At 38.0% G+C, this 25,259-nt stretch overlaps 1 protein-coding gene across 1 annotated transcript in view; it reads left to right on the plus strand.

The window, feature by feature from the left end:
• Nucleotides 1-20,993: 20,993 nt before the first annotated feature.
• Nucleotides 20,994-25,259, plus strand: part of luzp1 (leucine zipper protein 1) — a 55,180-nt gene continuing 50,914 nt past the window's right edge. The window contains exons 1-2 of the mRNA XM_079632244.1: nt 20,994-21,545; nt 21,733-21,877. The gene's annotated coding sequence lies outside the window, so the exon portion shown is untranslated. The remainder of the gene's footprint in view (nt 21,546-21,732; nt 21,878-25,259) is intronic.

The raw sequence follows: 25,259 nt of genomic DNA on the forward strand, positions 1-25,259 counted from the left end.
ACTCTCTATGGGCTTCTCCCTTGACTTTATGCCTCCACGTCCTCCCGATTGCTTGCGAGCTTCTCTGCCTGTCCATACGGTAATTTTTCGACTTGTGCGATAGAGTCGCGCGGGTATGACGCAATCGTTAGCCTATTTTTACAAAAACTGCTTCTACGGGGCCATAACATAGCCATAGCCTTTTATACATTTTCGTGTTTCTTTAGAAATAAACAATGGACAAACGGTGTCTTTAAACGACTCAGATGTAAAGTTATTCGCTGTCAAAGTGACGCCAAAATGAATGGGAGTCAATGGAATGCTAACAGCAGGTGGGGGTCCGCTAGCCAATGGCGGCGCCCAGGGATGCTTCAGTGTCTTCCGAAACACTGCCCCCCTGGTTGAAGTCTATGGGGTCGCTGTGTCCATCTTATATACTGTCTATGTATAAATGCCACTCATTGTGCGCACATGCGTCTCCTCCCCGAAATAACCATATATGGAGCTTACAACGCCTAGTTTTACTATGCATATCCTCATCTGCATATCATTTGCATATGATTATTCATCCACGTGATAACATGTTTAACGGTACAAGACATTAGGAAAATATGAAACACGGATGTGCCGTCACATTACATTAATAAAAATAATTTAGTAGCCTATCCTTGCCTTGTTTTTGAATAAATAAATCAAATAGTGTAAAATACATTTCAGAGAAAGTTTTTCTCAATCTTTTCCACTGGCCAAATAGTCTTTTTAATTGATTTATATTTTTAATGGAAACAGATCGACCTTGTTTATATTTGCACAATCTGCTATTATCATGATAAACAATCTCTGTAGTTAAAACATTGAAACACAGCATGCCAAAGGAAAAGTGTTCAAAAGCATTGCATCCATATATATATATATATATATTTTATATATATATATATATTTTTTTTTTACTTTTCAGTAGGCCTAAATGTCATGTAGTTTAAGTGTTTAACTCCGTTAATGAGAATGGCATATTTAATCTAAATGTTTATATCAGAAATAAAACATAGTTTAAATCATTGTTTTATAAACTGTAGCCTATTTATGATTAGGACTCATAATGAAGATTTACAGTTTTACTTAAAAAAAAAAAAAAATATTCTGACTTATAAAACCGTGCGTACGCCAGAACCTGCGCAGAATTCACTTTATAAATCCCACTCAGCGGAAGATTGTGCGCACATGCGTCTCCTCCTCGAAATAACCAGTAAACCCCCACGCCCCACCCAGCTGCATTCTGCACACTTGAGGCTACAATGAGAGGAGATGTTCTCTGAAGAGCTGGGTCTTCAAGAAACTCCTGAAGACCCAGCTCTTCAGAGAACATCTCCTCTCATAGCACTATTTACAACTAGTCTTGCTGATCCTAGCACTTACCACCTGTCTAGAACTGACACTCAACTGTTTAAAATCAGCACTCACTGATGCACTTATTCTTACTGTACTCTACCTTTTTTTAAACAGTCCTAAAATTGTTGAGAGAATTGCTTTAAAACTTAAACTGTTTACCATGTTGTTAGTCGCTTTGGTTAAAAATGTGTCAGCCTAATGTAATGTTATGTAAAATCTAATCAACTTTAAAAATGTCTGTTTAGTTTATAAGATTATGCATGGTTTGGCTCCTTCTCCTTTGGCTGTTTTTGTTCAATTTAAATCTATTGAAAACAGAATTACAAGAGGTGCAATTAGAGTGGATTGTATTATTCCACATAGGAAAACCTCGTTTAGTCAAGCTGTTTTCTCATATAGAGCTTCACATCAGTGGAATATTGTTCCTCACTCAATTAGAGAGTGTTCATCATTTAACTCTTTTAAGCTTAATCTTAAGAAATGGCTTCTTCATAACCAACAATGTGAACATTAATGTTGCTCCTCTATTATTATTATTATTATTATTAATCTTATTATTAATTTTATTATAGACCTAATCAGTCATATTTAACTCATAACAATATATATATTGTAGTATTGTAATGTTTAACCCTTTCTTCTAGCTTAGAGCCTAATAACACCTGGCAAAGGGACTACCAATGAAAACTAGCCTTCGGGCTAATTTGGGTAACATTTATGAATGTTAATTAATTTACACTGTCCCTTTTCTAAATAAATAAAATAAATAAATAAATAAATGTACAATGAATCACAGTACAAAGGCGAATCATGTTACATATTCTGACCCATTTAAGTTCCATATTTATTTCATTAGGTAGTGTATTAAGTAGTAAAAATGTAACTGTAGTTTTACTTTTGCTAATATAAGTTTATTTTCTATAATCTCTTTAACAGAAACTTGCGCCCATAGAAGAGTTACTTCTGTTCCTAATGCATCTCTCCGTTGGCCTATCTCTCCGTGATTTTGCCAACCGTTTTGGTATCCACCGCATCACTGTCAGCAGAATTACGACCTGGACACACTTTCTGTACCACCTTCTTGGTTCCATCAGGCTGTGGCTACCAAAAGAGGTTGTACAAGCTCACTTACCACCAGAGTTTTCCCCATACGCCGACACACACAAGTGGTGCTGGACTGTACAGAAATATTTTGTCAAATACCCTCATCTCTTGTTCTGCAAAGTGAGGTGTTCTCCAATTACAAGTCACACACCACTTTCAAGGCCATGATTGGCATTGCCCCCCATGGTCCCATCACCTTTGTCTCTCCACTGTATGCAGGTTCTATGAGTGATAGGGACATTTTCAGACTTTCAGGGATTACAAAATTACTCACAGCTGACATGGCAATTATGGTAGACAAGGGGTTTCTTGTGGATGCTCTTGTACCCAGCAAAGTTTATCGGCCTGCTTTTCTGTCAAAGAAAACTCAGATGAGTAAACAGGATGTTGAACAAACACAGTCCATCGCCTGTTTGCGGGTTCACGTTGAAAAGTATCCAGAGAGTTAAAGAGAATAAACTGTTTGAAAAACGTATTCCCTTTTCTGTGTGTGGAAGTATTGATCAACTGTTCAGTGTGGCTTGCTTCTTGGTAAACTGCCAAAATGGACCCAAGTGGTCAAGGCATGGGCAACTCAACAGTGAAAATCTAGACTGGCATGTGACTGTATTTTTCTCTATGAGCTTCCATATACTGCTTATATATTTTGTCATTTACTATGCTGTTTTTTTTTTGTATCTTGTGATATACCTTTCAGAAAATTGTCTGAAATATTGACAATGGTTACATTTGTCATTTATTGTCTTTTACACTGCCAGGAGGAACACACATACCGGTACATGAGTTAATTCAGATATTTATTATACAAAGACACAAGCTGTCATACTACACTCAACAATAACATGGCTCCTTGTATAGATTTGTAATGATGAACTATGTAAACTATGTAAATAAACATTGTGGTGCAACGTTTGACATTTTGTATGAGTTATGAGTCAGTTTGTAGATAACTAGTCCACATAACTGCACATAATACAGTACTCAACTGGTTGGTTCACGAGTTCACACTTACATATAATTTGAAGGGGTAAAGTTTAATGCATATTTGGCGTGCTGTCCGGAGGGAGGGCTCCGAGCTCAGAGTTCGGCCCGAACCCAGAGTACTCCCCCCGTATGTAAGTGTTTAGGACTAGAAGCGTGGAGAAGGGGTGGTGGAGGGATGCTGCAAAAACTGTCAATGGAATGAGGTGAGACTGCCGAGTGTATATATACCTCTTACCTTTAAATGCTGAGTGCTCGCCACTTGTGTTAATTATTTGTGTTAATTATCTGATCGTGCTCCTCCCGAACCTTGTTAATAAAACATCATATGTCAACTGCATTTCATTGACTCTGTACCTGTACTCTAGCCTGGGAAAACCCAGACCACTTCCGGCAAATTTAGATTTGCTCTGCAAGTGGGTCTGGCAAAGAGCCCATTGAAACCCATTTCCAATCCGTCGAAATCGCGGCACCAATCAGAAACGTTGGGGCGGGCTTTACACGAAGACGACAGAGCAGAGACGGTGACGCAGATTTTGTACATTACAAAGATGGATGGCGCCGTGGAACATCACAACATCACTCAAGCGATGTTCAAGCGATTTAAAATTGTCATTTTCGTTAACACAAACAGAGAATTGCTGAGAGTCTCGAGATGTTTCTCCGTCGCTCTGCATACGTCATGTCATTCATCGCTCTGATTGGTTTTAGATCTATCCGACGTCCGTTGGTGACGCCCCTGTGGAAATGAATTGTCTATGGAGCTTTGCCAGACCCTAACTCAGTTACAACTGAGAGTGGTCTGGGTTTTCCCAGGCTACCTGTACTCTGCTAAATGACAATAAAGTTGAATCTAATCTAATGTAATCTAATAAGTACTAACACTGAATTCATAATAACAAAAGGCACCCGTTTGTTGTTTATGTACATGTGCATTTCTTAAAGATAACTATTTACATTAACATTGATTTTCACACAAACACATGTTTTGGGAGCTGGGTTGATTTTAAATTTTCATGCTAGATGATAAATAAAAGTAGAAATAGAAATAATCTCCCCTCTCATTGATGATGGCAGCAACCTCTGGGTCCCTGTATATCCTTTGACTGATCATATCCTCCTCTGCAAAAACAGCGAAATCACACCAGTCCATACCTGTCAGCAGGAGTTGTCCTTGCACCTGCCAGTAATAACCGTGTTGCTTTTTTAGATTCATGGTGCCATTGTGAAGCTTTAGGTATTTACAGTCAACATAACGTTTTACATTGGGGCATTTTACTTCCACCAGTCTTCTTTGCTTTGCAATATTCTTGAATGGCAAGTGGCTCCAATGCCAGACCTCTTTTCATCAAAGCTGTTTGTGCCACTCCCCTAATCATTCTTTCAGCAAGCTGTTCCGCTGAAGTCTGACTGCGAACATGACCTCCCTGAAGTGAGATGATGTTACTCTCATCCTTCTGACTTGGTGCCACTCTGTGGACATACTCTGCTCCCTTGTTGATTCTTCAATTTTCCTTGCTGTATCCAAGGAAGTCTGCAGAGATTGCAGATGCAGCTGCTGGTGGAGACTGCACACAAACTGGCATGTAGTGGGCTCCAGTTTGTAGCCATCTAAAGGCAGAGGTGGGGGTGGAGGAGCATCAGTGTGAGGAAGAATAATGCGGCTGACTGGCACTGGCTGCTGGTACGAAATCGGGCTGCCCTCCTGAACTTTTCCCAGGGACATCAGCACTGATGGACATGGTGGTAATGAGAGGTGCTATGTCCGATGGAAAACCTTCATAAGCTTCCGCCGACCTCAGGAAATCAGGATCAGGCAGATCCCCCCGCATCGCTTTGTAGAGAGTGCTCCTATGTAGAGTTGCATATCATAATTCAAATTGGACCACTACGCACATTTACAGTACAGGCCAAAAGTTTGGAAATTGTCATTTATTTCTGTGATGCAAAGCTGAATTTTCAGGATCATTGCTCCAGTCTATCACATTATCCTTTACAAATCATTCTAATATGATGATTCATTATCAAAGTTGGAAACAGTTCTGTTGCTTAATATTTTTTCATAACCTGTGATACTTTTTTATGATACTTCGATGAATAAAAAGTAAAAAAAAAAAAAAAAAAAAGCAAATGTTTTAAAAATAGAAATATTTTTTAATAACAATATACACTAGCCTACTGGTAATTTGGGTCAGTCATTTTTTTCTTTTTTTAATAAATCAATACTTTTATTCAACAAGGATGTGTTAAATTTATAAAAAAAAGTGATAGTAAAGAAGATTTATATTATTAGAAAATATTTTTTTATTTTGAATTAATGCAAAGGTTTTTTTAACCTTTTATTCATCAAATATATTAGGCAGCAGAACTGTTTCCAACACTGTTTCCAACACTAATAAATTAGAATATTAGAATGATTTCTAAAGGATCATGTGATAGACTGGATGTCACATGTGACACTGAAGACTGGAGTAATGATCCTGAAAATTCAGCTTTGCATCACAGAAATAAATGATAATTTAAAGTATAATAAATTGAAAACCAATTATTTTTAAAAAATTCTGTATTTTTGATCAAATAAATACAGGCTACTGTATATTTAGACAACCATAATCATATTAGTTGATTAATTCTAAATGAACAAGACATACTGGACATACCTGACACCACTCGCTACCGTCCTCTGTTTGGGCTTTGCAGACAGCACCACCACGTCACTCACACGGCCCGGCTTCACATAGGCAAGTCTTACATAAGCATGGAATTATGCTGCTTAAAGTTTACCATAGTTCTTGGTTTGTGCCAACGTTGTTCGCTCTCTGTGCAGCTCAAAACAGGTGGTACAGCTGTGATGTTTAACTGTGAGTAATGAGCAGTCTGATACAGTAAAGCAACATTATGATTGCATAAGGCTCTGCCAGCCACACAGGAGCACTCGGCCTCATAGAGCTGGACAGGGATGGAGTCTTCAAGGACAATCTTTTAAAAAACAAGTGTGTTATAATCAGCAGAGATCACAAACTGATCAGATATCTCAAAGTCAAAGGTGCATTTTGCATTATTTTTCAAGTTAGCTACTATGAGTTAGAGAATGAGGTTACTTTAGGGTTAGTAAGAAAGTAAGTTAAGCAGAACACAATATAAACAGCAAAGCAACTGTCTCAACTACCAGCTTCTGGGGTTTCATATAGGAACGGTAGGTCTACTAAAACACTAATAGTGTCAAGTGTCATCATAGTGTTACCTACTTCAAATGTTTGGCTAGCTAGATAGTTGTCTAAGATGTTCAACTTGTTTAGGTAATTATACATTTGTTTGCCAGTTTAACCTATCATTGCCAAATTGAAGCCCCAGAACATAACTTGAACAGAACTGGTTGGATCAGATGAACAACTGAACTGTCTTTCATCCTACTCTGATGGTATGAGGTTTCTCATGTTTCCTCAAATATCTATGACCGGTAGCACGGATGCTGACTCTCCCTGTCTGTAGATCTTTACTTGATACTGGGGATAACCAAATACTGTCAATACATGTAACTGAACAACACAAGTCATTCGTATATATTTATTCAATGTCAGATAGTAAAATGAACATATACTAAACCACATGTGACCAACCACTAAAATGAACCGTTTAGTAAGTATTTTGTAAAGGTTACTTTCAAGCCTTACGTCACCTAGCATCATCGCTAATGTTAGGGCTACAGCTAGTTAAAGACATAGCATAACTTACCTTCATAATTGTCAATGAACGAAGAGACGTATATCTTGAAACCCTTTTCCCTCTTGCTCTTGGGAGCCGATGATGACGCTTGAATTATTCGGTGTACGTCGTTTATCGTTATCCTTGGCAGATGTTGAAGGGATCTGGTGTAGAAAGCCATGTTTATCTGGTCCTAGTCTTACCTGACAGTTACCGGCGTCGTCGATGAAGCTAGCGTAATGTTAGACCGGAAATGCCATCGCCCACCAGTGACGTCTGACAATCATGGAACGTTCGTAAAATCAACTAGCGAATTGCATTGCTAATCCAATCAGCATAATGATTCAATGTCTGGGCCAGGGGCTCCGAAAGCCATTTGCAGAACAAAAGGCGAATGGGCTTGGGAAAACGGGCTCCGAAAGCCATTTAGTCTCTGAAAGCCATTTGCAGAACAAACGGTGAGAGTCTCAATGATCAGTCCGATCATGAGTCACATTTACAGGTCTTGCAGGAATCTACTGCTGGAAACTCAATAATCATAATTTATACCTCAAATGCTAAAATCAGTATTCTTCACCGTGACGTTTATGTAAGGAAGCATATCTGAAATAGATTCTTAAAATGTGTTATTCTTCATATGCTTATCAAAATACAAGAGAAGTGGTCTGCCACTAGGGGTGACAAGGTCCTCCCGAAACATGATTGCTGTGTGCATAAGAAATTATTTGGAAAAATCCACTTTTTCAACTTTCCAATGAATTTATGTATGTCTATTGTAACTTTCGCTTCCACAAAGGCATGTGATGTCATGGTTGTCTGACCTGATTTTGTTTATTGCTGATTTGCCACATCTGTATGTTAGATAAAGGTTTGCAAGGCCGTCGGGTCCCGTGCAGAGCATCAGGGAGAAGTTGGAGTGGGGAGTTACTAAAAGTTCCCAATGCTTTGTGAAAAGCTGCATTTTGGAAGAGTTTTGATTTGATTACCACAACAAACGAGCCTGAAGCCTTCAGCAGTGCATGCTATTCTTTTTCTTCACATCACTCGCAAATAAACAGTGAATGATAACCAACATGCATGTAGCCTAACGTTACTCAGTTCAAACTGATTTTTTATTTTTATTATTATTATTTAACGTTAGCCAGTAGGCGAAGAGTTCTTTGAAACATTGTTTTTCAGTTAAGTTGAAAAGTTAAAGCTTAAAGCTGTAGTCCGTAACTTTTTTTGGTTAAAAATGATCCAAAATAAATGTTTGAGCAAGTACATAACCAGCCAGTGTTTAAAACTATCTGCTTACCTTAACTTGATTACAAACGGTTAGATGATAATAATGTTTTTAATTCCAGTAGTAGGCCTACTGGTGGATTTCCGCGGTAAATTCGAGCATGTCTTTGCGTCATTACGTCACATCTGTACACATAAAGAAGGTGTCTCGGCTAGTAGGCTATATTGCGTGTGAGGAGGTGTAAATTTATAGCCTTTTCTCAAAGCACTTGATATACTTAAACTTATCATGAATAAATGCATCGTAGTTGGACAAAAACTACGATAAAACCTGTTGGAATGTACAAAAACGTGTACTGACAGAGTGTACTGACGTCTTTCTGTGGTTAAAACAACATTCCTTCTTATGTTCATTCATGTTTATTTGATGCTATAAATTAACTAGAAGGAAGAGATGATCAGTTCCCTACAGCGATCTGTCAGACACATGAAAGAGCCACAAAACGGTATTGTTTTATTGTTATTAAATTATTGTTTCAATTTCTTTAAAAAATGAACAAATTTGAAAGGTGAGACTTTGTCTAATATCAAGAACCACAACTACAGGACCTATTGACCAGGTGTATTTCTACCCCAGAGATGGTAAAGCGGATCCAGCGAAACCAATCGTCACCACTTTGGCTCAGCAAAACAAAATTGCCATTTTTCACTGCACAGGAACACGCTAAACTGGAAAACCTGGAGGAACTACATGAACCTTGCAGGTTAGTTACAGTTTTTGCCCATTGCTTACACACTAAAACCGAATGCTTAGACCAAAGCCTCAATACCTAAACCTCTTGTAACATACCTTAAACAGTGCAGCCATAGCTTAAACACATTGTCAACTTTGCACTTTGTTTGCAGTTCTGTAACACACTTATTGTGAAACACTACACACGCTTTCTTACATTAGACACTTTGTTTCAAAAACGAAATCACCTGTTATCATTGGGAAAACACTCGGTTCAAAATGCAAAACTCATCTGGCAATTGTATGCACTTACATACACACCTGAAAACACTTGCACAGAAAACAGAACACCAATCGGCCTGAGCCTTAGCACTACAAATAGGCCTCAGGTAAGCCATTTTGAGAACTTTGCAAGCATGGAGGCAATGAGAGTCAGAGTAAGAGGAGGACAAAGAGAGAGAGGAGTCGGACATGGAAGAGGATGAGGACAAAGACGAGGACCAGTGCGGAGACGTGTATCAGATGACATCAGGGCTACTCTGGTGGACCATGTGATAAGTCATGGCCTGTCCATGAGGGAGGCTGGGCAAAGAGCTGGGCTGCACTCTAACCTCAGTCGCCACAGTAGCATCGATAATAAAGACATTTCGACTGGAGAACAGGTATATCTTCAAGTTTCTACTCCAGACTGTACCTACTGTATGTGTCACATGATTCTGTATCATATTACAGTATTACTGTACTAACTGTACCATATAAAAATGGGTAGTGCTGTGAAGTATGTAAAGGAATACCATTGTGATGGTACAGTATGTGAAAAAGAACCTAATCAATGACATCTTGTGGTGGCATTTCCTACAGAATGGTAGAACACACACACACACACACACACACACAATGATTTTTAATGATTTGTGATTCTATTTTTCTTTATTTCTGTAAGAATGTTTCTTTTTTGTAAAAACTCTTGTTTGATTACTGCAAAAATTCTACTTTTGAGTTTTACAGAAGACTGAGTCTGAGAAAATGACAATAAAAATAGAAACACAAAGACTGCAGTGTGTTATATAAAGCCCATCGGTGTGTTGCTGGTGATATGCAAGAGTAATTCAAATGGTGCTTGTGTGTATCGTTTTGTTGCAAGAATTACATTTTTAGAAAGGAGTGTTAAGTGTTGATTGCAGTGTTTCATTTTGGCATAGACGTGAGTTGTTAATCTCCAAGTGCTATGTCTGATTGGCTTGTGTGTAGAGTTTTGACATAATGAGCCAAATTATGCAAAAAAAGAGTGTAAGCAATAGGCAAAAACTAATATTAGGCTATTTGTGATCTCTCTACCTGTGTTTGTGTTTCCTTCCTTCCTGTGTCTTTTGTATGTCTGTGTGTGCAGTGTTTGCTCTCTGTCTTCTCTGTGTTTTTTTTGGTTTATTTGGTATGTGCTCTCTCTCTCTCTCTCTCTCTCTCTCTCTCTCTCTCTCTCTCTCTCTCTCTCTCTCTCTCTCTCTCTCTCTCTCTCTCGTTCGTGTGGGGGATATAATATACAGTTTGTACAGTATAAAAACCATTACGCCTATGGAATGTCCTCGCATGGATAGGAAAACAAACTTTTTTGTTTTAAAAGTGTGTGTGTGGGGGGTGGGGGGTGGGAGGTGGGGTAGTACATCTCCTGTTCAGTGGTGATGATCCGGTCTATGTGTTGAGGTTCAAGAAGGTGTTAGCTAACCACAGACCTAGCTAAACGGAAGGAAAGCACCAACCTCTGGCTGAAGATCGCTACTGCCCTGAACCCCAGGTTTAAGGACCTGAAGTGTCTTCCCAAAGACGAAAGGAATGCTGTGTGGAAGTTAAACTCAATAAGCAAACTGGTAAAGAAAGAGAGGCTGGTGCAACAACCATCTGCAGACACAACAGGAAAACAGCCACTGAGGAAGAGCAGAATGTCAGTCTTCTTGCTTCTTGGTTCATCTGATTCAAATTCAAATGATGAAGGGTCCATAGACAACTGTCTGAACCGCTACAAATCAGAGCCCAAAATTGACATGGACCAGTGTCTACTGCAGTGGTGGTCAATGAGAGAAGGAGCACATGTCCTGCTGGCAGGCATTGCAACCACAGCATGCCTTGTGAGAGGTTGTTGTCACTCTCAGGCCACTTTGTCTAGAAAAAGAGAGCTGCTTTGTCCCCTGATCATGTAAACCGACTGGTCTGTCTCAGTTGCTGGCTTAAAGTAAAAGAGTAGGCAAAATCTTTAGGTGGAAAAAAATTAAACATTCTCGTTTTGTTATTCATATTGCAAATACTTAAATTCAACTGGCAATTTAACATTGTGTTGTTTTTTTATATTGTTGGGGCATACATAAATTATTTATTTTGGCCAATTAGCTTAGGTTCTAAACTAATCTAGACTTTTTGATGACCTTGATGGCTTTAATATTCAACTTACACTTTGTTTATAATATTGCTGCACACATTTTATAAGATTGGAACAACTACACTGTGGTGGAGAGTCTGTTTACATGACATTAAAATATTATTTCAAATACATTTCCTTTTAGTTCCTTCCTTAGTTTAGTTTAATTTAATTAGGTGAATCTACGTTTAAATATTGAGGATTACAAGCTTGGGAGGAAATGTGATTAATCACAGCTAATTGTGCGATTAACTTTTCTTTCTTTTCTTTTCTTTTTTTTATAGATTCCCAGCCCTAATTTGAAGTGCTTTTGGATTTTCATCAGGAACTTCCATGGAAGTGTTTTTTCTAATGGAAAAAAAACATTTCCATTAGAAATGTTTTTAACATGTCCTGCTTGAGACCCACCCTTATTATTTTGAATTCATGCCACGTCCTTGGATGCAAGCAATTAGAGACTCCTCCCATCACACTCTATTGTTTAGTGGAGAACCCAGCACATTGGCATTAGCCACAGGAAGTGTTGACTCCAGCTGGTAACTCAGGGTTTATCTAAAGATCTAAAGTTTTTTTTTACTCTTGGAAAGAGAAACTGGTGTTGTTGGCTGTTGAATTAGGCAAACTCTTGAACTATGATATATCCTGAATAAACAACCATTTCCTTAGTAGCCTATCTGTAAAGATCCTCTTAATCAGAGCATGACATGTAAAGCTGCTATGACAAATGTGAGAGCACTCTGTAAAAAAACAATATGCTCAATAAGTTATGACAACATATTTTGATGAGTTACAAAAACATATGTTAAGCCATTTTAGACTTTTTGAGATGTTACACAGATTCAACTAATTTATTTAGTCAGTTTAATGTAATTTAAGTTGAAGGGACTTAAACATCCAAGTTGATTGTACTTAAAAATGCAAGCAAAAACAATGCATGTCAGATCAATGTATTAAATAAAAAGTATTAAAAACCTAACAGATGAATTGGAGGAAAGATTTTTGGGTTCTATTTGTTCTATTTATTCAATAAGTAATTCTCTATAACAATAACTTATAGTGGAATATCATATAATAATATGTATATGATATCTACAGCAGAGATGAACCCTCTTTTTTGAAAAATGAATATGTGCAATCTGCTGATGCAAACTCAAATATAATTTCTGTTCATGTTCATATTTGGGGAAGACCGGTACATCATGGGCAAGTCTTGACATATCATGCAGGGTGTCAAGTCAAAACATGAAGTAATGTCTTCACCGCATGAAATATGTGAAAAAACTGTGCTGAGTGTTTTCTATTAGAGTTTACTGTTTCAAATGGAGTTTGCTAATGGAAAGAAATCTCCCTAATGACTCATTTGGAAGGCAGAACATTTTCAAATTAGTACAAAGAAAGAGGATGGATATTGTTTGATAATTAGACCACTAATGGGTTCTTAATGCTTGACATGGAGCCATGTGAAATTATCATCTATATGTAATGCACCATTAGTGGTTTGTTCACTCAAAATACTTCCTTTTTTTTCTTTTTCAAACCTTTGTCTCTTACAGTGATGTCATTAGGGTTGACAATACACTTGAAAATACAAATATAGTTTTAAAAAAAAAGTATCGTTCCTTGGGGCAACAAAAACAATACTTTTTTTTGTATCAGTGGCCTGACAATACCAACTGGTTGAGACAATGGTTGACATTTTTCTTTTTTTCCTGCATTGACTCATTGACCTTGAATAACTTTTCCAGGCCTATGATGTTTAATGAAAAAACATTTCTATTTGTGCATACTTATTTGCTATAGCAATATACACATCAAATGTTTTTTTTTAAATATATAGTTGATTCAATCTTTTTTTCTGAAATTTTCTAGATCTAGTTTAAATAAAAAATATGCTTGCCTTTGAACATTTCACAAAAACAACCCAACAACTCTTACAAAAAATAAGTATACTTCAAGTTAATTTATACATCAGTAAATTTCAAGTATACTAATATCAATCTACTAGTAGTATATTTGGAAGCAATTTATTTTTTATTTCAATACTTGGGACTTGTTATGTTGCTCCCCAGTTTAGGGCTATTAGAAACAACGAACAAGGTTAAATAATTTGAGAGAGACAAGGAGGATTTCCTGTCTCCAACCCCAGCACTAAAACCAAGACACTTATCTGGTAAAATTAAATTTACTCTTTTATTTTAGTAAGAAATAAAGAACAAACAGATGAAGTCACATAGTCTCAAGATGGGGTTAAGCCAAAACAACATCTGATTTGTTCTATAATAATAATAATACAAATAATATGTTTTATATCGCGCTTTTTATCAAGGACGCAACAAGGAAGTGATAACACCAATACGGTAGACAAACCGTATGACAAACCGTGATGACAAACAATAGTAGTAGGTTAGAGTAACAAGAATACAGAACAATAAAAGAGAATTATATAGACAGGGTAGAGCATAATAACAGCTGAATAGAGATAAGCACAACAAACAGAACAAAACTTAAGAATGATAACATTCAGAAAATAAGTGAGTTTTGAGTAATGATTTGAATTCATACATGTTATAAAAGAGTGATTAGAGGAGAGAATTCGACAGTTTAGGTGCAAAAATGAATGATCTGCCCCCCATTAAAGAGAGGCAATGCCTAGGGACAACGAGAAGCAGAGTCAGATGATCTCAGTGAGCGAGTCGGGATGTAGGGGAGGAGCAGGTTACAAGGGGGACCAAGCCGTGCAAAGATTAAAAAATGAGCAGGAGAATTTTGTATTTAATACGATAAAGGGGTGATAATTGTGATATGAGCAGAACGCTTGGTATGGGTAATTATTCTATAGGAAAAGAGTTTTGAATAATCTGGTAATGGAGCTGGCAGGTAAACCACTGAAAAGGGCATTGCAGTAATCAAGACGTGATTAGACAAATGCATGGATGACAGCTTCAGCATCTTTGACAGCGATGAAGGGATGGAGCTTGGCAATGCGACACAGGTGAAAGAATGCAGATTTTGTGATAGAATTAATACGAGCCTGAAAGGAGAGGAATCGAAAATAACACCTAGATTTTAACAGTACTTAATGGTTAAAGAAAAACTAACTGGTCATCAAAAAAATAAAATAAACAGGGAACTTCCCTATCTCCTAACTAAACCAAAAACAGGAGAAAACTGTTAAACAAAAGTTGGCACCATGCACCTCCCTACTCAAAAAGTAGTCATTTAGTAGGCTACAATAGATTAAGTTTCTTACAATTCAATGTTAGATGGCACACAGCACACCAATCCTATATTCAAACATCAAATTAAGTTTTCGATGTTGGTGTCAAGGAAGGAAGGAAGTAGTGATGATCCGTTCATTGAGTCTGTCACGTGACAAATGAACGAAAGACTCGGAAGGTAAAGTAATTATTTATGTTCCCTGTAGATTATTTTTGACTCCATTATAATGATTTATTAATTTTGCGATTTATTTCAAGATTGCGTAGGTGGATGTGTTCTGGGAATTTACCTGTTAAAAGTATAACATTTAAAGCCCCTTGAACGAAATTACTCAAAAAAAGATTTGTTCATTTTGATGAACGAGATTGAACAAGAGTCAATAAAATGATCCGAACTTCCCATCACTAGAAGGAAGGAAGGAAGGAAGGAAGGAAGGAAGGAAGGAAGGAAGGAACCCCCTCCACACAACATGCTCAGCTCAGTCTCTCTCATCTTCTTCATGAGCACTGAAGCTTTATTCCACTTCCTTCCAGTCATCTGCCAATCACAACCAAGTATGGAAACCAACAAGGTAATATGGGATTATCACGCTGATACGTAGTACTTCCGCATTCAGTGATCTTTGTGCACTGCCACTTCCGGTGAATCACTCATCACTCTGGCGAACCCATGATGGACGACCCTAAGTTTATTTATACTGCATCCCTGGTAAATTTACCCAAAATAACTTTTTCTGACGTACATCGACTAACTGAACAACACTCCATCACAGCCCGCTCCAAAGTGGACAATAATTAATCCACTTCTTCCTTAGACTCAATTCAGTCGGGAATCAGTCGGGAATCCATGGAAACTTAAATAAGGTTGGCGTTGTTTGTTTGATTGACAAAGTGGAACAGAGCAGTGACATCTAGCCTTCGTTTCAGCCATTGTTGAACTGCGCCGGAAGTGGACATGCACAAAGTTGAAAAATCCCGCCCATGAAACCCGGAAGCGTGATAATCCCCTATTGGGATCAGGTGGCAGTCGTTAATACCTGTTGCCTGAAGGCATGGAGGAATATGAGAGAAAAGATGACAAACACAACAAATACAGCAATACACACAGCAATGATCTTAGGCCCTGTTTACACAAGTGTAATGCTCGCGGATGAAAACGTAAAAATATTGTATCAGATGTGCTTTCGTTTACATGGTGACGGCGTTTTTGGGGCTTAAAAACGCAAAAAAATTAAACCACCCTCCAGAGTCCAAATCTTAAAAAAGCTCCACCATCGCGTTCCCGTCTAAAGGCAAGTGCACACTACAGGATTTTAAAACGTCGGGCTGAACTGTGCAGTTCACACTACATGACTTGCTCTCTGTGAAATCAGGAGTGTTCAAGTTGTTGAGCTGTTCACACCACACGACACAACGTGATTGATCCGCAACAGGAGGTAACTCACTACACGAGGTGACAACAACTCTGTCAGCCAACGATTCTATCTTGTCTACAAACCACGTTTTATCACGAAGAAATCACGCGATAAAACGAACCGGAAATGGCGCAATACAGCACGCGCGCCACTACCCAGCGAAGAAGAACACAAGTACACAACACGCGAGTCTTTGTTTGAATATGGACGTCAGACAGAAATTAGTGCTGCAAACTGTTTGCGCGATGATTTGCTCTGAAAAAAAAAAAAAAAAATCCCATAGACAGTATAAACGGTATTTTCCCAGTGACCTCAACCCATGCCTTGCTCTGATTGGCTGTAGCTCATGGCATCACATGTGGTTGAGTCGTGCGACAGCTTCAGATATCTAGCATGCTAGATATTTTTCTGGGCTCGGCGACGCGTCCGCAAGGCGTCTGCGAGCGTCTTTGATGTGTTGTTGGCTCTTTCATACTAACAGATTGGCGAGCGTTCATCGGCCGCTAATCCCCCGCGATTTGCACGCGATAACAACCCGACCTGTCGGCGAGCTCAACGATTTGCAAATCGGGCTTAAATCAGGCTTAAAATCCTGTAGTGTGAACTAGGCTTTAAGGGTAAAAACGGTAAAAAAGCAAAAGTCTGCTAGACAGTGAAGGCGTCGCGTATGCGTTTATGTCACAGGCATGCGCCAGTACAGGAAAATAACAAAACCTTATCAAACTAAAATATAGCATTAATTTCATTGTCAAAAATAAAATAAAAAATTCTGAAACGGAAAAAACACATTTTTGAGCGACACGCAAAGAGCACCGAGGGGTAAAGCAGCAGCTTTACCATATTAAACATGAAAAACTGTGCCAGCGTCTCTTTCACTTTCAGTGCTTCACATTGCCACCTAGCCGCCTGGAGTGATACTACATCGAATTTCACACACTTTTGCGTCACCATATGCACGCAGATTTCCCCCCCATAACGCTCGTCTAAACGCAGAATAAAAAGTGATAACGCAACGCCACTTTTGCGTTTTCTCTTCAGATCGTTTCCGTGTAAACATAGCCTTAAACACATCCCCAAATATTACACACAAGAAAAAAAAAGAAAAAAACAATACGTCCTGCAATGTAACACCCCCACCATTAAAGTTTACAACCCACCGGATGTACACACTTGTATTTAGGACTCATACATCATAAAAAGTAACACTGTAGTTACACTGATAACATTAAGATTGCATGCCGGTAGCTACTACAATGTAAGAGTCTATCAGTTATTGACACTCCCAACTAAATCCTGGGTGCTAACCATACGAGCTTAGGAAACATTGTAACACCCATTTGATAAGGGAGAGAGGAGACTGGAGGACTGTGAAAACATTTCAACATTCCATGTACTGTACTCATAATCTGTCCCTTATCACAGAAGCAGAGTACACTAGAGACAGGCACTTTTCTACTTTCTAAATCAAGGTAAACACAATTCTCTAAGGGAGGGTCTGATTCTTGTGCTTTAGACAGTTCCCAGTTGACTTCTAAAGAGAGCACTGGCACCATCACTGTCCTAAAACAAAGTTCAGACTCAATAGACAGCTCATTCTCCACAGGGAAAGTCACTGGACACAAAAACATCCCGAAGTTCCTGTGACTGTGAGTGCATCATTATGCCAGGAGGAAACTCAGGACACTGACTATAATGTCAGGCTGCTCACCAACACTAATGTTGTGTACAATGACAGAAGGTGGAAAGACTTCACCACCTACGAGGTTGTTTCCCAAGACAAGGTCAACACCAACAAGGCCACTGTGTACGTATTAATAATTTAACAAGGTCAAACTTCAAGTTAACATTTGCAAGTCGCTTTGGATAAAAGTGTCTGATGATTAAATGTAAATGTAACCACAATGAAGGAGGACATTAACACAAGCCATGCATCTCAATGCCGCATACCAACACATCAGTGCCAGCATAGTCAAGTCAAGTCAAGTCATCTTTATTTATATAGCGCTTTTTACAATACAGATTGTATCAAAGCAGCTTCACAGTGATAACATGAAAATAATACAAAAAATTATTTCATCATCGTCCACCTTTAAGGCAGATCTATAATATTGTTAAATATTAAATGTCCCCAACTAAGCAAGCCAGAAGGCAAGGCAACAGCGGCAAGGAACCAAAACTCCATCAGGTGACAGAATGGAGAAAAAAACCTTGGGAGAACCCAGGCTCAGTCGGGGGCCAGTTCTCCTCTGGCCAATGAGTGAACAGTGTATGAAGTTAAGAATGAATCAGAGTATTTGTCCAGTTCCGGTTGGTTGAAGTCGGAGTGGAGAGGAGGAGAGACTGGTTGACACTTCAGGTCAGCGGCGTCGTCGTCGTGTCCTGGCGCTGGTCCTTCATCAGATCTGGATACGGCCTGGTTCCGGTGGACAGCAGTAAACCTCGGGATAGACAGAGAGACTAATATTAGCGTAGACGCCATCCTTCTTATGATGTACCAAGTACATCAGGATTACGGGAAGTGTTCCCGGTCCCGGCTGTTCTAAACTATGCAGCCTAATTATATAAGTCTATAATGTGTTATGTGTATGCTAGGCCGAAGAGATGTGTTTTTAGTCTAGATTTGAACTGACAGAGTGTGTCTGCATCCCGGACAATGGTAGGAAGACTGTTCCAAAGTTTTGGTGCTAAGTAGGAAAAGGATCTACCGCCAGCAGTCGATTTTGATATTCTAGGTATTATTAACTGACCGGAATTTTGAGATCGCAGTAGACGTGAAGGACTATAATGCGTTAAGAGCTCGCTCAAGTACTGCGGAGCTAAACCATTTAGTGCTTTGTAAGTGATCAGCAATATTTTAAAATTTATACGATGTTTAATAGGCAGCCAATGCAGTGTTGACAGAACAGGGCTAATATGGTCATACTTCCTGGTTCTAGTATAGCATAGGAGTTAGCGGAGATAGGCAGTATACTTCCCTATAAATGATTGAGCTGATCCTGTACCTCTTACAATCGAGACAGGTCTTAAGTCAGACTCAGACAAGGATATAAAACCTAACAGGAGAAAAGGTTGAAAAGATGCCACTTTAGCATCATTTCCCTTAGGCAGAGACTGTACAAAACTTTTTTCTGCTTACAGGGTCCAAGCAATAAAAACAAACACGCCTGTCATGGGTACGCGTGAAAGATTTGTGACCGGAATTTGAGTGAGCACCACTTTTAATCAAGTGTGAGAAAACTTTCATCACAGAACCTAAAGCAGAAGTGAAACAAGAGTTCGACAATCTAAACGGAAAACATTTTGGTGTCCGTCAGCACAAACTCAGACAAAACTGCTACATCCGCCAGCAAAGTGACTTTTTGGACAACGACCCTTTTTTAAAGTCTTCCAACAAGAGTAATTCCTGAAGTTGCTCAAAAGTTAAATTACATACTTAAAATTACATAACTGCACTTTTTTGTAAGGGAAAGTGTAATTTATTTGATAATTTAATTAATAAAGTCTTGTAAAGTGCAGTGATATTGTGCTAAACATACAGCACCGAAATGAGAAACCCTAAGAACATTTTAACATGATGTATTAACTCAAAATGTGCTCTAACAAATTGTTGAAATGCCTGTTAAAGTGTATAAAATAAAAAGTAGAAGCATGCAATCATGCATTGTCCACCTACTGTAATAAGGTCTCTCTCTCTCTCTCTCTCTCTCTCTCTCTCTTTTATAGTGGCCACATGGGGGCACCAAATTATCAAGAATATTGTCTCTTATTAATTTACCGTACTTCTCTATTGATTCCACAAATATAACAAAAACAATCTTAAAAAACAAAACAAAGCCCATTCTGTACAGTCTTATGACCCCATATGGATGAGACTCACCAAACTAGTTTGGAAATCACCAAACTAACTGTGAACATAAAAATAAAATATTACAACAAAAGTAGCCTAACTATACTATACAGCTTCCTAATGTGAATTACATCCATATTTACAATTCAAGTACAACAAGCAACAGCACAGAAATATTAGCATAGAATGTTTAGCTGTGGCAATGCAAAATCAGACAAGAGCAGGCAAGCTACAACAATTCCTTATATGTTCTCTCACAGTGCTCACACCAGCCAGAGACAGTCAAGAACGATCCCATTATGCAGAGGATAGAGTAAGAAAGGAAAATAATAGAACAGCAACAAATATTCTCAAAATTATACCACGATCCTTTCCTGTTAAAAGACAAAGGTCATAAATTTGAAAAGAGAGAGAGAGAGAGAGAGAGAGAGAGAGAGAGAGAGAGAGAGAGAGAGAGAGAGAGAGAGAGAGAGAGAGATTTTACACAAATAAACATAGGCCTACTTGTTTTTACAGTTGACGTAAGTTTCCTCATGCAATGCTACTTTATTTTTTAATAGATATTAACTTTAACAACATGCACACAAAAGTCCTAGCCCCGATGGAGCCACAAGCTAAATCCTAGGATTAAGGTTAATGATAGTCTCCAAACTACTGTTTGTTATGATAGTGCCTGCAACAGAGATGAGAAACATGCTGCTGGAAGCAAACCAACCATCCATCCATCCGTCGGCGTCCGTCCGTCCGTCTATCTGTCCTACAGTCCTGTCTGTATCTGTCAAAAATACAGACTCATTCTGGAACTAAACCACAACTGATGCGTGTTGTTCGGAGACGGATAGGCCTACGTATAAAATGTATTTTGCTGTGACTTCGTTTGGAACTATTTTTGATCGCGGAAGTAACTGGCAAAGTCAGACTAAAATATCAATTCAAGAAAACTCATTTATGTAGCACTCTATAATAGTGTACAGCTGTCACGGTGGGTGGCTGACACACGATTCAGGAGATAGCCTACTCAAAATATATCTTTAATCCAAGAATCAAAACAATAAACAGGAGATAGGCCTATAACTCGGAGGAAACACAACCACATACACATTGATGTTAAACAACCTGGACAACGAACTGACAGGAACTGAGGGCTTAAGGGCAAACAAAGGAGCTAACGAGATCATTAATAAAGGACAGGTGAAATAGATGAACCAAATGAAACACCCTGACAACAGATTAACTCTCATTTATTTATATAGCACTTTATAATACAGATTGTTTTAAAGCAACTTCACATTAATAAACAGGAAAAAACTGTGTAAATGTTGTAAAACTCATCAAGTATGAAACAAATTCAATTTCAGTAAACAAGCTCTACAAAAAAATAATAGCATCATTATTCAGCTCAAATGAGTTCAATGTTGTTTTAAATTCAGTTCAATAACTTTGTCAGCGTAGCGAAGTTCATCAATTATAAAACAAGTACAATTTAGCTTTGCGCAGCTCTACTCTCCACTCAAGTCAGTAACAGTTCAATGTTGATTCAGTAAGTTTATGTACTCAGAACTAGCTTCTTGTTTATTTAACTGTATCGACTCACAATTATGTTATTGGTAATACAATTATTTCCACAGAGAAACCACTAATAAGTGAATATGTTTAAAATGCACTCTGTCTGGGTAACACACCATCAATTTTATTGCAATTTTTAAAACTTCAATCATTTCTTACAGAGGGCAGGTCCTGCAGATGGAATAAGCGATGGAGCAACTTCACCCAGGTGCTCTTTGGGGAATGTTGGCCTGTAGCCCAAAGGAATCATGCGATATTATGGAGATAGACAGAGCCACATTCCAGAAAAAGCTGAAGCACATTCTGGTGAGCACCTTTTACTGCTCACAAACACCCCTTGCGATGACATGACATAACAACACAGTTTGCTTACGTCTCAGGACTGTGCCGTAAACAATAGTGAGAGAGATATGACGGCGAGGCGTCTTAGTTCTGACTAGATATTGTTTGACTGAGAGTTTCAATACGCCTAGAGGCTCCTTTGAGTGTCCAGGTACATTAAGGATGATTCACAGCTCAGCACTTAAGATAAAACAGCTTCTATTTCACTCAATAAAGTTGCAAGTTGACATTTGAATGTGGGAGAGAGTGAAAAATATGCCAGCACTCAAGACCTCTCTCTTGTGTTGTGACACACTGATATGATACCTGGGCATGTCCCATCATGCCATGCTGTTTTAAAGCATGCATTTCACACGTTTGAGGCTGTTCTTTTAATGATTTAACAACTTAACTTACCCATAACTTACATATTTTAGCATAACTTACCCCTAAAATCAGAGAGAAATGATAGTTGAATAAGAATGGTGCATAGGCCCCTAACCCTTGTTAAGCCTAAACTTGTAAACTGTAAACTTGTCCCTCAAATCTGATTGGTTGATTGGAATGGGTTAAGGTTACAATATGTTCCTGGATCAACATTTTGTTGATCCAGGAACATGTTGTACTTGGTGAAATCACCTTCACCCTAGTGGTATTATGTAAGAACACATTTTCCCACATATTTAGCACACTGTTCAGCAAACAGTGCGAACTTGGGATTTTTTCCCACCTAGTCTCTCCTGCTGTGACATGCAGTGGCCTTATTCAAAAATAATTGAAGAGTGAAGGACTTTGTTTTGATTTAACCAATGACAGCTTGTGTAGGAGTGAGAGAGATCTGAAAGCCACTTGTGCTTTATCCCTTGCCATTCAAACTCATAACTACAGGTGTTCAGATATGCAGATAAATAATGGGTAAATATATTTCTATATTATCATGATAGCTGGATATTTTGCTAGTTATTCATTTCAAACTTAATCCAAAACTTTCTTTCCAAAAATTCCAAAAAGTCATCACTGAATGTTATATAACGGATTTTTAATCAGTTAAAAAAATACAAATGTAACTATTATTTGCAACAGGATCTTCATTTTAACGGGTTTAAATAAAATATTTTTATTATAAGAGACAGGTAAAAGTCAACTAATAAGAGACAGGCAAAAGTCAACTAATTTGCGACCGTTAAATGTAACATTTTTGACAAGCCAAATATGTCAGTCTTTGAGAAACAGGTAATTTTTAAAGCCACAAAATAAACTTCAATCTGTAAAATACGTATAATGAAATAAGTATAATGAAAAATATAGCTGCAAGCAGCAATCACCGGGGCCAAGCACAAGAAGAGGATAAGACATTCCAACATGGCTGGGAGTGTCAGACCAACTGCAGCAAGTAGCAAATAAAGACATTTAAAGATGAATTTCGGCAAAATGGCTTTTGAGTACCTTCAGGGCATGGTGCTGATGGCACATACTGAGTTTCATAATGTTACACCAATGCATTCGTTAAGTATAGCAAAATGGCAGTTTTCACAACAATAATGTCTGTCAAAAAATAACATGCACACGGTAGTATTTACGAGAAGCAGAGGTCTAGCGAGTACATGTTTCCGGAAAAACTCAAACTACTAGATGTTTTGAATGCATCAATGCTCTCCGAGAAGAGGGAGAAAATGAGCGGCTTCAACGCATGTCAGAGACGATAACGTGCATTATACTTAACGCACGTGACGCAAGTATACATTTGTTCTTCACATACTGAAATTGAATCGAATGATCAGGGAACTGAGTGTAATACTTCACACTGCATGCTAGACAATAAACGCCAATCTAAATGAAAGACTTGGCCGTGAAGAACATTGTTCAACGCGTTGGTTTTGACGGACATTTTTTATGCAACTATGCATTCTGATTCTGATATTCCTGATTTGAATATTGTCAATAGTTTTCTTTTCATGGCTGATCTTTTATTTTAGAATTTTGGCAATAGCCTTGTTAAATGAGTGATCTTGAGATGAGTCCCTGTGGTCTTTCAATTTGACTCTTATATGCTGATGTCATGTATATTATAAACTTGACAGGTGATTTTTATAAAATGTATAAATATCTTCTCAGTTGTTTAAACTAAATGATTAAGGCAAAAATCGAAGTTTGATCAAAAGTTGTTTCATTTTTCAATAAAAGATGATACATTTTTACATGATTTGTTACATTTAATTTCCAGATTTTGACTCATGTCCTATGCAAAGTAACCCTCTTAACCTAATGTTTGATGTTTGCAACGTGTAGTATGAGACAGTTAAATGTATATAATCCGGTACAGTGTAAATTTGAAATAGGTACAGTTAAATGATACAAAAATACTGTTATATGGCAAATAGATAAATAGGATAATATAATACAGCATAAGATTCCTAAAACAGGCAAGTCAAAAACATATGGTTAAAATTATCCTTGACTATGGCAGGTGTAACTATTGGTTGGTTACACCTCAGCCACTCTGAGGCCAGTAGGCTGTTTATAGCATTTTATTTCTGCCATGTGCTTATTTAGGATCACTGCCACTGGAGAAAGAGTAATTTTAACTGCCATCCATCCCCAACAGAGCATATATGAAGCTTGGACTGTGATAAAGTGAGTATGGTTCATTGATGGCTCTTATCTTATTTTAATACGTGAAAGCAACAAAACTATTCATTATAGTTTTCAGTCCCTACACATGGACCTCAATACATGACCGCAGTGTTTGTCTTACCATGGTGGGCAGATCTGACTTTTTCATACACTTTTCATCTTGTAATAATAAGAAACGTATGCCTGGTTCACTGAGTTCAATGAGTGCTTAAATAGTAAATTGCAGCACAAGAATAAAACTTGGCCCCCGCACTAATACTTGTTGCTGTCAGAAATAAAAATACTTTCCTTTCTTTTTGGACCAAAAACAGGATTGTGTGCATTTGGAGTGGACATAAATGTTTGTCCTAAATTCTCTTTTGAAAATAACAGTCACGCCTTCTCTCTTCTCAACATCAAAAAAGTGGAGCGGGAGAGTTGGTTTTCTAATGAGAAACCACTATGCATTGCTTTGAAATGACTCTAATGAAGAGTAAAAAGAATGCAATCAAAGTTTGGTGAAACAGCATAGTTGCTAAAAATATATGGGTGCTTGCGGGTTGAGGCTGTACACCAGCAATCAAATGCTGGTTCAGATCCCACTTTGGAAACCCTAGCAAAGTCAGCTTTCTACTGGACTTTTTTTTTTTTTTTGCTATTAGTTTTTTTTTTCTTTTTTTTTTTTTTGCTATAGTAATTTGCTATTACTATTTCTGACCACTATTAAGTGTTTAAAGGGTTATGAAATATGTTT

Source organism: Phoxinus phoxinus (genome assembly GCF_949152265.1).
Source record: "Phoxinus phoxinus genome assembly, chromosome: 13".
NCBI classification, from domain to species: Eukaryota; Metazoa; Chordata; class Actinopteri; order Cypriniformes; family Leuciscidae; genus Phoxinus; species Phoxinus phoxinus.